The sequence below is a fragment of the Suricata suricatta genome, chromosome 4 (assembly GCF_006229205.1).
Source record: "Suricata suricatta isolate VVHF042 chromosome 4, meerkat_22Aug2017_6uvM2_HiC, whole genome shotgun sequence".
In the NCBI taxonomy this organism is placed as follows: Eukaryota; Metazoa; Chordata; class Mammalia; order Carnivora; family Herpestidae; genus Suricata; species Suricata suricatta.
Genome location: NC_043703.1, coordinates 28,203,745 through 28,213,815, shown reverse-complemented (window position 1 = coordinate 28,213,815; position 10,071 = coordinate 28,203,745). Strand labels below are relative to the sequence as shown.

Sequence of the window (10,071 nt, the reverse complement as noted above, 5' to 3'; positions counted from 1 at the left end):
GAGAAAGTATTCCAAAACAGGAAACTAAAAAGAATGGTATGAAACCATAGTATGCCTTCTTTTTCTGAAGTTTCTTGCTTGGTCACTAATCACAAATTATAACACAATTCTAATTTCAACTAGATTCCTAGGAAACAACTCCAAGTCTTCATACATTGCCATTAGTCCACTGCTATTACAAACAGATAAAAAGCCCACAAAGTCTTATAACATCAGTAGTGGTCCAAGAATGAATACTAGCACAGGTGGCAGTATGAGAGTCCACTCTTATGTGACAAGGAGTCACTGTTAAGCTAAGACTCCTTCGTATCACACGTGTTGAAAAAACTTATAGGCAAAACTATATTTCTTTAGCTCAGTTCACATTTACAATTGGGCTCATTGAAATGATGGATGGATTCATCACCAAGGGTAAGGAGGCAGCAGCTTGGAGCGCCATGACTGGAGGGCTGGGGCTAGAGTTACTTTTGCCCCAAGACTCTTTCCCTCAGGCATTCTAGATCATTTCTGCACAAGGAGTTGCCTTGGGTGGTAGGCTAATAGGACTAAAACCAGGGTGGCCCTGACCGTGTGCATGTAAGTGACTAGAGATGGATTTATTAATAGAAACAATAAGGAGGGCCAATTCAGCCAAAAGAGATCATTTGGTAGAAGAAAAATTATGTTCACAATAATTTGGGGTCTCCAGATAAGTCCAGGGAAAGGAAGTCTTATCTTTTGAATGAGTGAAAATCAAGCCTTCAGTGTCCATGAGGTCATCCAGAGTAAAGTCACGTTTCTAAAGAAATTTAAAATGTTTGTAGCCCTAGGGAATGAACACAGACCTCTGAATCGAGGACAGGCATTGGATTGTAAGAATTGCTTAAATATCTGAAAAAATTATAAGGAATGTACATCAAGCAAGGGATGATTGAGCTACATGCTATTTCTTGCTCATAAGAAAATAGAGCCAAAAATCACAATCTATAAATAATAAATTTTCACAAAATAAAGAAAGGATAGGGTGAACTTGTATAAGAATTATAGAATTAGTGGATCAAAGGGAAGTCAGAATCAGAGAATCAGCTTTTGTAGAACTATAAAAGATGGCCAGTGACTAAGATCAATGTTTCTTATTGAAAGTAAAACTTTCCTAATTTGAAACCCAAGGAACCAAGACATTTGATTTTGAATTAACTAAGTTTCAGTTTATCTTTTTCTTTTTAAATTAAAAAGAGAAATAGTCTTGAATCATGTCTTGTTTTAAATAAATCAATATTGAAGTAATGAATTCTTCACATAGTATTTTAACCGGTAATCCAAATTCCTCCAAATAATTTATTCAGCTCCATTTATTCATCCATTTCTGAGCTGCTTCCTAGTATGTCTCCAGGTCATTGGTTGGGGTCCCCACATGCTTAGTGGTTTTCATGGGACTAACTCACTTTCTGAGAGAATGGCCTCTCTCCTGTGGTCAGTTGAAAGGATGGTGACTCAATATAGGACTTGAAGCTGAAAAACATTTTCTTTCTTTTTTGGACCTCAACAGTCATTGGCCACAGCCATGGGAAAAGAGTTTATTCACAGGAATTAGGAACAGATATGTGAAAAGAGTTCTGTGTCTCAGAAAGAAACAAAGTCCAGTTCATAGAACTGGTTATTTTCATTTCCTCTTCAAAGACTCAGTGTGGTCTGCTAACTGACAGAAGAGTCTTACCCAGAGTCCAGCTCTTAGACAGAGACCCAACAGTGGTTTGGGAAAATAAATACTCTAAGAAACTGTAGAGCTCTCTAAGAGAACCACCACTAAAAATTGCCAAGGCTGGTTCAGACTGCTTACACAGGGCTTAAAGACAGTGCCACACTGCCTACAGAATGTTATATGCAACATACATGCATGTTTTAACTATGATTCTGGCATTTGAAAAGTTCTAAGTGGGTTGATTAGAAGATAAACAATAAAAAACCTAGGTATCTCCAAGACCTTTGCAGTCCAATGTCTTAGCGACTAGCCACATGTGGCATCAATCACTTGAAATGTGACTACTCCAAAATGATAAAACACACATCAATTTCAAAGATTTAGCATAAAAATGATTCTATAATATCTCAATAATTTTCATATTGCTTACATATGATACCATTTTGGATATATTGGGTTAAAGAGACTATTAAAATTAATTTTATTTGTTACCTTTCACATATTGTTAATGTGGCTACTAGAAAATTTTCAATTACACATGGTTCTCATAGCTAGCATTCTATTGGACATGTTACCCTGAAAAATCCATGAAATATATGGCCTGGTTTTTTTCTACTCGAAAGTATTCATTTTCTTGTTAAATCCATATTACAACCCAAGGAATGGGCCGTTATCACTCTTCTTTCTATAAATGAGAAAACTTAGGGGTTATGAAATATGCGCTAGTCATACAAGTAATAATTGGTGGGACCAGGTCTGCCTCACACCTGAATCCATGTTTTGTGTCAACCCTGTTCAAGCATCTGTCTTTAATACTCTGCTGGGGTGATCTTTTAATGAGACATATGTGAGATGTGCCTAAGACAACTGAATATTCTGTAAGACCTGAAACACATAATTTGTTAAACATACTTAAAACAAGTTCAAACAGCACACAGGGTAGCCAGAGTGATATGCCAGTGTTTTCTGCAAACGTTTCTCATAGGTATTGAAGATGGACAAGAGTGGATGGAAACGCGAGCCCAACTCTGTGTCTAGATATTCCGGACATTCCAGGCATTTCCCCAGGTTACTACATTTATTCCTCAAAGAAACGCTTAGAGATGAGACAGTCTCAGAGTGGTTAAGAGATTTGCTTGGTATCTCAGGGTTAGCTGGCCAGTAACAAAGCCAAGACAGAAGTCAAGTCTGGTTTCTTTCCATATACCATAATGCTTTGGGTCCTCCTTTTGATCCATGCCAACTTTTTGGCGGCTTGTCCAGACACTGTGTTCCCAGCTACTCTGTTTCCATAACACATTGTGATCTATGGCCCAGACTGACTGAGGGTATGGTCTGCCCTCAGAGAGAGAGGGGACACAACCACAGCTTTCCTAGGGGTGGAGCAAAATCCAAGCATTAGATTTCCCGTGCCAACACCTGTGGTGTTTAGAGTTGGAAGAAAATAATAAATCTAGTGTCTTGATGGAACACAAAGATGAGAAACAAGGTAAATACCTCACAATGGAATTTAAATTTCAGGGACTGGATTGAAAATGAGAGCTAAGATTTAAGGTTGAAGTAGACAGAAGAAACCAGAGTAAACAAGATATCGAGAAGTGGAGGCCTGAGGAATTCTGCAGGCAGTGTGCAAGAAATCTGGTACCATATTTAACAAGGTTCCCTGGCTGACCTTAACAGGCATTCAGGGTACACCTAATGACAGATAGGTCTAATATGAAGTGGACATTGGTTCATGCTGATCCATACCATCCATGATGGGCTGATCAGTTCCTGTAGCAGAAGTAAAACAGCAGAAAGAAAGCATTTTCTATCTATGTATGTAATTGTGTAATTCTGTGTTGACTATTCGGTTTTGCTATTTCATAAAATTCCTTAACCCTGGCCATTCCAGTTCCCATTAGCAACTTCACAGATTTCAGAGAGTTCTAGGATGTTCATTGTGCCCTCATTGCTGCCCATGTTCCAAGTGCCAGTGGCAAGGTTCGACAGTTGATGTGACTTGGAGAGTTTTCCACTCAGCTTTCTGAAACTCTGCCTGACTTCCAAGGCCACACTGTTGATCACTGCTATCCCATGGGGTTCGTATATGGGAGAAGGAGATAAGGCCTTGAGGATCACTTGAGATCAAGGTGAAGAACAATGTATTTTCCAAGATAAGGATTTGGGCATTTATCAAGGCAACGGGGGAGCATCAGAATTGGACAGTGAGGCGGCATATCAAAGCACAGTTTACAATGATTCATTTCTGTTTCAGTGGATTTATAGTAAAACATACCAAAACTGGAGTGGTATTAACTATTGTGTGTTCCTTTATTAAGACTTAATTCACACTGAGGTGATGGCTCATATATTACCAAACACATGGTAATTTCGTTGAAGGAACAAATTCAAGGAATATTCAAATTGTTCATTTTTACTCCTCTTTTAGAGAAAGTTCTAAATACATGAAAGCTTTCAACTTGCTATTGCAAGATACTGAACCAAACCTATCATGTGTCCTGTATTTTCTTTAAAAAATACTTTATATTTTAGAGCTGTTTTAGGGTCACATCAAAACTGAGAGGAAGATACAGAGGTTTCCCATGCTTCTCCTACCCCCACACATGCACAGCCTTTTCCTTCACCAACATCGCCCTCCAGAATAATACATTTGTTACAGTTCCTGAACCTACATTGATATGTCCTATATTTTCTATCAGTTGATCAAAGCGCATGCTATTTGCTTCCTGAGTCAAAAATATAATTGAAATAAGCCAATTCTAGTTTTTAAAACTTTAGCATATTCTATTTATATAACTTTGTCTAAGATTGTGTTACTGTATACCATGTTCAAACAGTAATAGGGTGGTAAGTGAAATAAAAAGTTCTAAGATTTTATGGCAGACTTTTCCCTATAAAATTTTAAAGAAATGTCAAGCACATTAAACCAGATAACCACTGAAATGTGTACATGCAAGTCTTCCAGACTTCAAAAATATAATGCTTTTAGACAGGCTTTGTTGTGTGGTTGTTCTGAATCTTCTTGGCATTTAAAGCAGGCTCAAAAAAATGTCAGTTTCATTATAATAAGAGCCAACATTGACTGAGCCTATATTATGATTCAGGCATTGTTTATTCATTCATTCATTCATTCATTCATTCATTTCACAAATATTTGCTGAGGGCCTAATAGATGCTAGACCACTCTTAGCAATATTCTAAATGCTGGTTATGTAGCACTGAATAAGACAGACAAATATCTTGACATAATGAAACTTTCACCTGGCAGAGAAGGTATATTTGTCCATCGTGTCTGGAGCTTTTTTAATATATGACGTAGCATTATATATCTTCTGCTGATGAAAATGACAGAACATATGATGAGGAAGGAGAGAGAGGATAATTGTAGACGTGCATGCCGTGATTAAGTGAGAAGGGAAGGAGGGAAGGAAATAGAGCATGTATACATTTTTCTGGCCTTAAAATTTATGCCCTTTCCATTCCACCATGTTGTTTTTGGAAAATTATATATATGTATATACACACACAAATATATACATGTAATAGACACATACAAGCACATGTGTGTATCTTCATCCTCCTTGGCATTTTACATGTATGTACATATACTGGTTCTCATGTATATATATGAGTAAAGTGCTATGGAAGAAAAATGGAATTGTTTAGCATCTTTTTCAAAAGAGATGGTTAGTAAATTAAGCATAAATGTTTCAAATGCAAGTATAGTAATTTTAAGCAGAGTTGTAGAATGGATAAATATATAATAGAAATAATAGACATTTATATATAACCTATACACATTTGGGTTTATACATAACTATATGAATTTATTTATTCTTTTGAAGTCATGAAAATTTTATAGTTATATTTAAAGTACTTAGAGGTGAAGGTTTAAGAAAATGTCTCATTTTCCAGATAATAAATGGCAGGACTGATCCGAATCATTTGATACCAAGAAAACTTTTTTGCAAGATTGAAAGGGATTACCACCAATAGGTTCACACAGTGTTTGGTTTTGAATTAAAATATAGAAACCTTATTAACAAAATTTACATTGCTGCCTTCGCCTTCATCTAATTTTGCTGATACCATAATAGACAGCAGTACTGTAGAATGTCACATGCCTTGTAACCTATCTCTGTCATCCCTATCAGAAACTCCTGGTCACTCCAGAGGAAAAATAGATACATGAATTTTAAATTGCTTATCACATTCACATTTTTAAAATGTATTACAAATCAATATTGTATTCATGAAAGCATTAAACATTATATTATTACCAAAACATTTTGTAAACCCTTGAAATTTATTCCAAAGTGGAGAGTTTCCTTTTGGTCTCTAAGTCCTGTCCTGGAACTGACACATTTCCCTTGACCAGTGTCGGCAGCTTTATACTCTAACAGAAACAGTTCACCTGGACCCTCTGCCGACAAGGCCTTAGCCCCATGCAATTGCATTAATTGGTAACAGGCTTTGTAAGGAGACAGAGGGGACTTTGTTTTCACCTTCTCCCATGGGGAATTACTTTCACTGTTATTTACAGGAGCCTGGACAGAAAGGGTGGGGCTTCAAAGTGAAATATGGAGACACATTATTTTGATACATTCTCAATGTTCCATTCTTAAATAGTCCCTGAAAATTCTTCACTCATATATAAATAATGAAATCGTTGAAGCCAGAGAGGAAGACCACGTAATTAAGTCCAACATGTTTACCCACATGCATTTAAACACTGCAGAAGAGTATATTGATGGTTATGGCCTCAAAGTGAAGGACAATATACCCAGTTTGCAATCAAATCACATCGCTGTAGATTCTGATTCAGAAGATGTTCTCCTGCAGAATATTATTTAAGTTTCACAAATTTATCCATCTGAAATTTTCTCTAGTAGTACCCCAATGTAGCTTTTAGATCCAGAAAAAACAAGATGGAAGACAGTATTTTTGGCTTCTTTATTCTCTAGGAAAGAGGATGGTTTTATATACTTTACTCTCAATTTATGGTAGACAGACAATTCAACATGTTTCTTTTTTTCAAGTACAAAACACTGGCAGTGTATGTGTGTACTAAAAAAGAAACAATTCTTCCCCAAACATGAGCACCACATGATCTGATCCTTGGATGTAATATAGAATGCCTTGACCTCAATGGAAAATAATTATTAAGATTAAAAGATCTAAAAATTGAGAGGTGAAGGATGCTGCCAACTTCAGTGGTGTCACAAATAGACTTTCCCTGTTGCTGACACACAGAGAGGGTATTAGGCTACAGAAAGGTTTGCTCTGAGAAGCTGCACAGGCACCGTCGGTTTGCTGTGGCATTACACTATAATGCTGTCCCAGAGAAAGATAATGCGAATCGTAAAAGCAAGTCACACACATAGTTTTAAATGTTCAAGTAGCCATTTCTAAAAGAAAGATAAAATTAATCTCAATAAGATCTTTTAACCTGGGACACCTGGATGGCTCAGTCAGTTAAGCAGCTGACTTCAGCTCAGGTCCTGATCACATGTTTCATGAGTTCAAGCCCTGCGTCAGGCTCTCTGTTGTTAGCACAGAGCCCGCTTTGGATCCTCTGTGCCCCCTCTCTGCCCCCCCCGTCCCTCTCTCTCTCTCTCTCTCTCTCAAATGAATAAACATTTATTACCCAATATATAGAAAATACATTTTTTAAGCTTATTTTCTAGAAAGAGTGAGACAGACAGAGCACAAGCAGAGAAAGGGCAGAGAGAGACAAAGTGACAGAATCCAAAGCAGGCTCCAGGCTCTGAGCTGTTAGCACAGAGTCCTACAAGGGGCTCAAACTCATGAGCCATAAGATCATGAGCTGAGCTGAAGTCAGATTCTTGATGTACTGAGCCACCCAGGTGCCCACCAATTAATTTAAAATATTATTATTTGAACATATAATCAATAAAAATTATTGAAATATATGCATACATTTTTTTCATATTAAGTCTTCAAAATACATTAGGTATTTACATTTACATCTCAATCGGACTAACAACCTTTCAGGGGCTCCATAGTCACATGTGGCCAGTGGCTGTCATTACAGATAGCGATTTTAGAGCATGAACACACGCAAAGACATTCTCATTTTGCTCTTAACCCCCTTTCTTCTTCTTTTCTTTCCTCCCTTTGCTTCTTCTCTTGTTCTCTGTCTCTCATCCTTTCTCTCTCTCTCTCCCTCCGAATCTATGCATGCTATTTACTGAGGATACAAGAGTGAGCTATTAATTTAGGCCTATGCCCTAAATTATGAAAACACTGCCTCCTTTCAAAAAAAATTTTAAAAAACTATTTAAAGATACATAAAATAGGGGCACCTGGGTGATTCAGTAGATTGATTGTCTGACTTTGGCTCAGGTCATGATCTCGCAGTTTGTGAGTTTGAGCCCTGCATCAGACTCTGTGCTGACAGCTCAGAGTTCAAAGCTCAGAGCCTGGAGTCTGCTTTGGATTCTGTGTCTTCCTCTCTCTCCACTCCTCCCCTACTCGTGCTCTGTCTCTTTCTCTCTCAAAAATAAACATGACAAAAATTTAAAAATAGAGATACATAAAATAGTAGATACTAGTTTAAATTCAGCCGCAAATATGGCTACAAGTTTTCTGACAGCTGAGAGAAAGTGACAAACAATATGGGTTACACAATTCGCAGTATACATGATCCAGAGTCACTAAGATAAGCTCCAACCAGTTTCTTCAGAGCAGAATTACTCTCCTTTGACTTTATAAATCTAAAATCTTATAAATAAGCATATGAATACGAGGCAGACTGCTCTATATAGAGTACATGTAATGCCTTTTCACTGCACACCTCCAGCTCTATACCATCCAAGAAACCACAAGTCTGTCATTCACTACTCCCTGATGGCCTCACACAATACCAATGAAGACACCTGATCTTTGTTAAATGACTTGGATCCTGGAAAAAAAATTGTTTAATGAAACTGTCAGTATTGTTTTATTATTATATACATTCTATTCAATTCAAATTCCTGAACAGTTGACTGTCCTTTTTTGTTACAGATACAAAAGCAATGAGCCTCTGACCTAGAAACCAAGACTTGTGAACAGAAGATCACAAAAATCCATTAAAAACTTAATACAAAAGATACATCCTATATTTTTTATCATAAATAAATAAATATAGAGAACAAATTCACTTACACATCACCATGCCCACAAAGTATGGAGAGCTCACGAAAAGGGAAGTGTCTTGGATTGAGGTTCTTTAAGAACTGAAATTCATTTTTTTTAATGTGACACAAAGGGGCAGATTCATGTGGCTTACCTAAAAAAAAAAGCACTGAAAATGCTTTTTGCCACATCATTTATGTATCCGAGAGGAATAAAATTTTTAAATAGAATATTTAAATTTCCAAACAAACCATATTAGCATTTACATCTCTAATCAGCTAACTGGGGCTAATATGCAACTGCCTCAAAATGCAGAGCTACCTGGGATCAGGACTGGGCTTCCCTTTGATATGAAAGGGTCTCACATAAGTAATTTCCTCCTTCTCTCAAGTGGGACAATTTTAAGATTTTAATAAATCCAATGTTCACAAAATGGAGCCAGTCACATCAAGCTCCCCTGCCATCCTCTCTTCCTTCAGACACACACACTAGATCATGGTTTCCTCCACATTAACTCTAGTTCCATCTGAAGGCAAGAGGGCAGAGAGCAAAGAATTGGGTGCATTTATGTATTTTTTAATAAGGATATTAATATCGTCCTACTATTATGTTCACCAGAAAACACAACTAAAATATCAAGAGTCCCTCAAGGCTAAATGAAATGGCTAAAGATATATTGATTGATTTCTAAAGACATATTACCAAGACACTGGATAATAACTCACCATCTTCATGACTGAAAGGGTCGTGGCTCTCTCTAAAGTGGAGACAGATCTCCAGAATACACAATGGTGTTAAGACTATTATTGCATGATGTGTTGGGGAACAAAGCCTAATCAGGAAGGGAGGAGAAAAATCATTCGCACAGACATTTAACTTAAACCAAATCTATTCTTTATCCTTTCTTTCATTGTTGTTCTCTTATTCATTTCTTATAGAGCAAAAATGGTGATTAATTACTTAGAACTCTAGTGTGGGGCTGTAATCACTACCCATCAGCTTAGGTTGACATACAATGTGTTTATGCACTGAAAGCTTTCTAAAAATACATGCAGGATAGGGACACAGAAACTTGTATACATAGGAAAACCACCACCTACCCATTGGGGAATTTGAACTTTTTTCTCAAATAAGAGGAACATGTGCAATGACATATCTTTTTCTTTTTAGTTGACAATTGTCTCCCTTTTCTGTAGATCCTAATGGTGAAATAATGGATCCTGCCAACCATTATGAGCTTCGACCCA

General features: G+C 37.0%; 1 long non-coding RNA gene across 1 annotated transcript; it reads left to right on the top strand.

Annotated features, from left to right (window-relative positions):
- Positions 1-3,666: 3,666 nt before the first annotated feature.
- LOC115289270 lies at positions 3,667-8,797 on the top strand. The gene is made up of 2 exons (XR_003907524.1): positions 3,667-3,813; positions 8,714-8,797. It is a non-coding gene; the product is annotated as an uncharacterized LOC115289270 (long non-coding RNA).
- Positions 8,798-10,071: the final 1,274 nt, after the last annotated feature.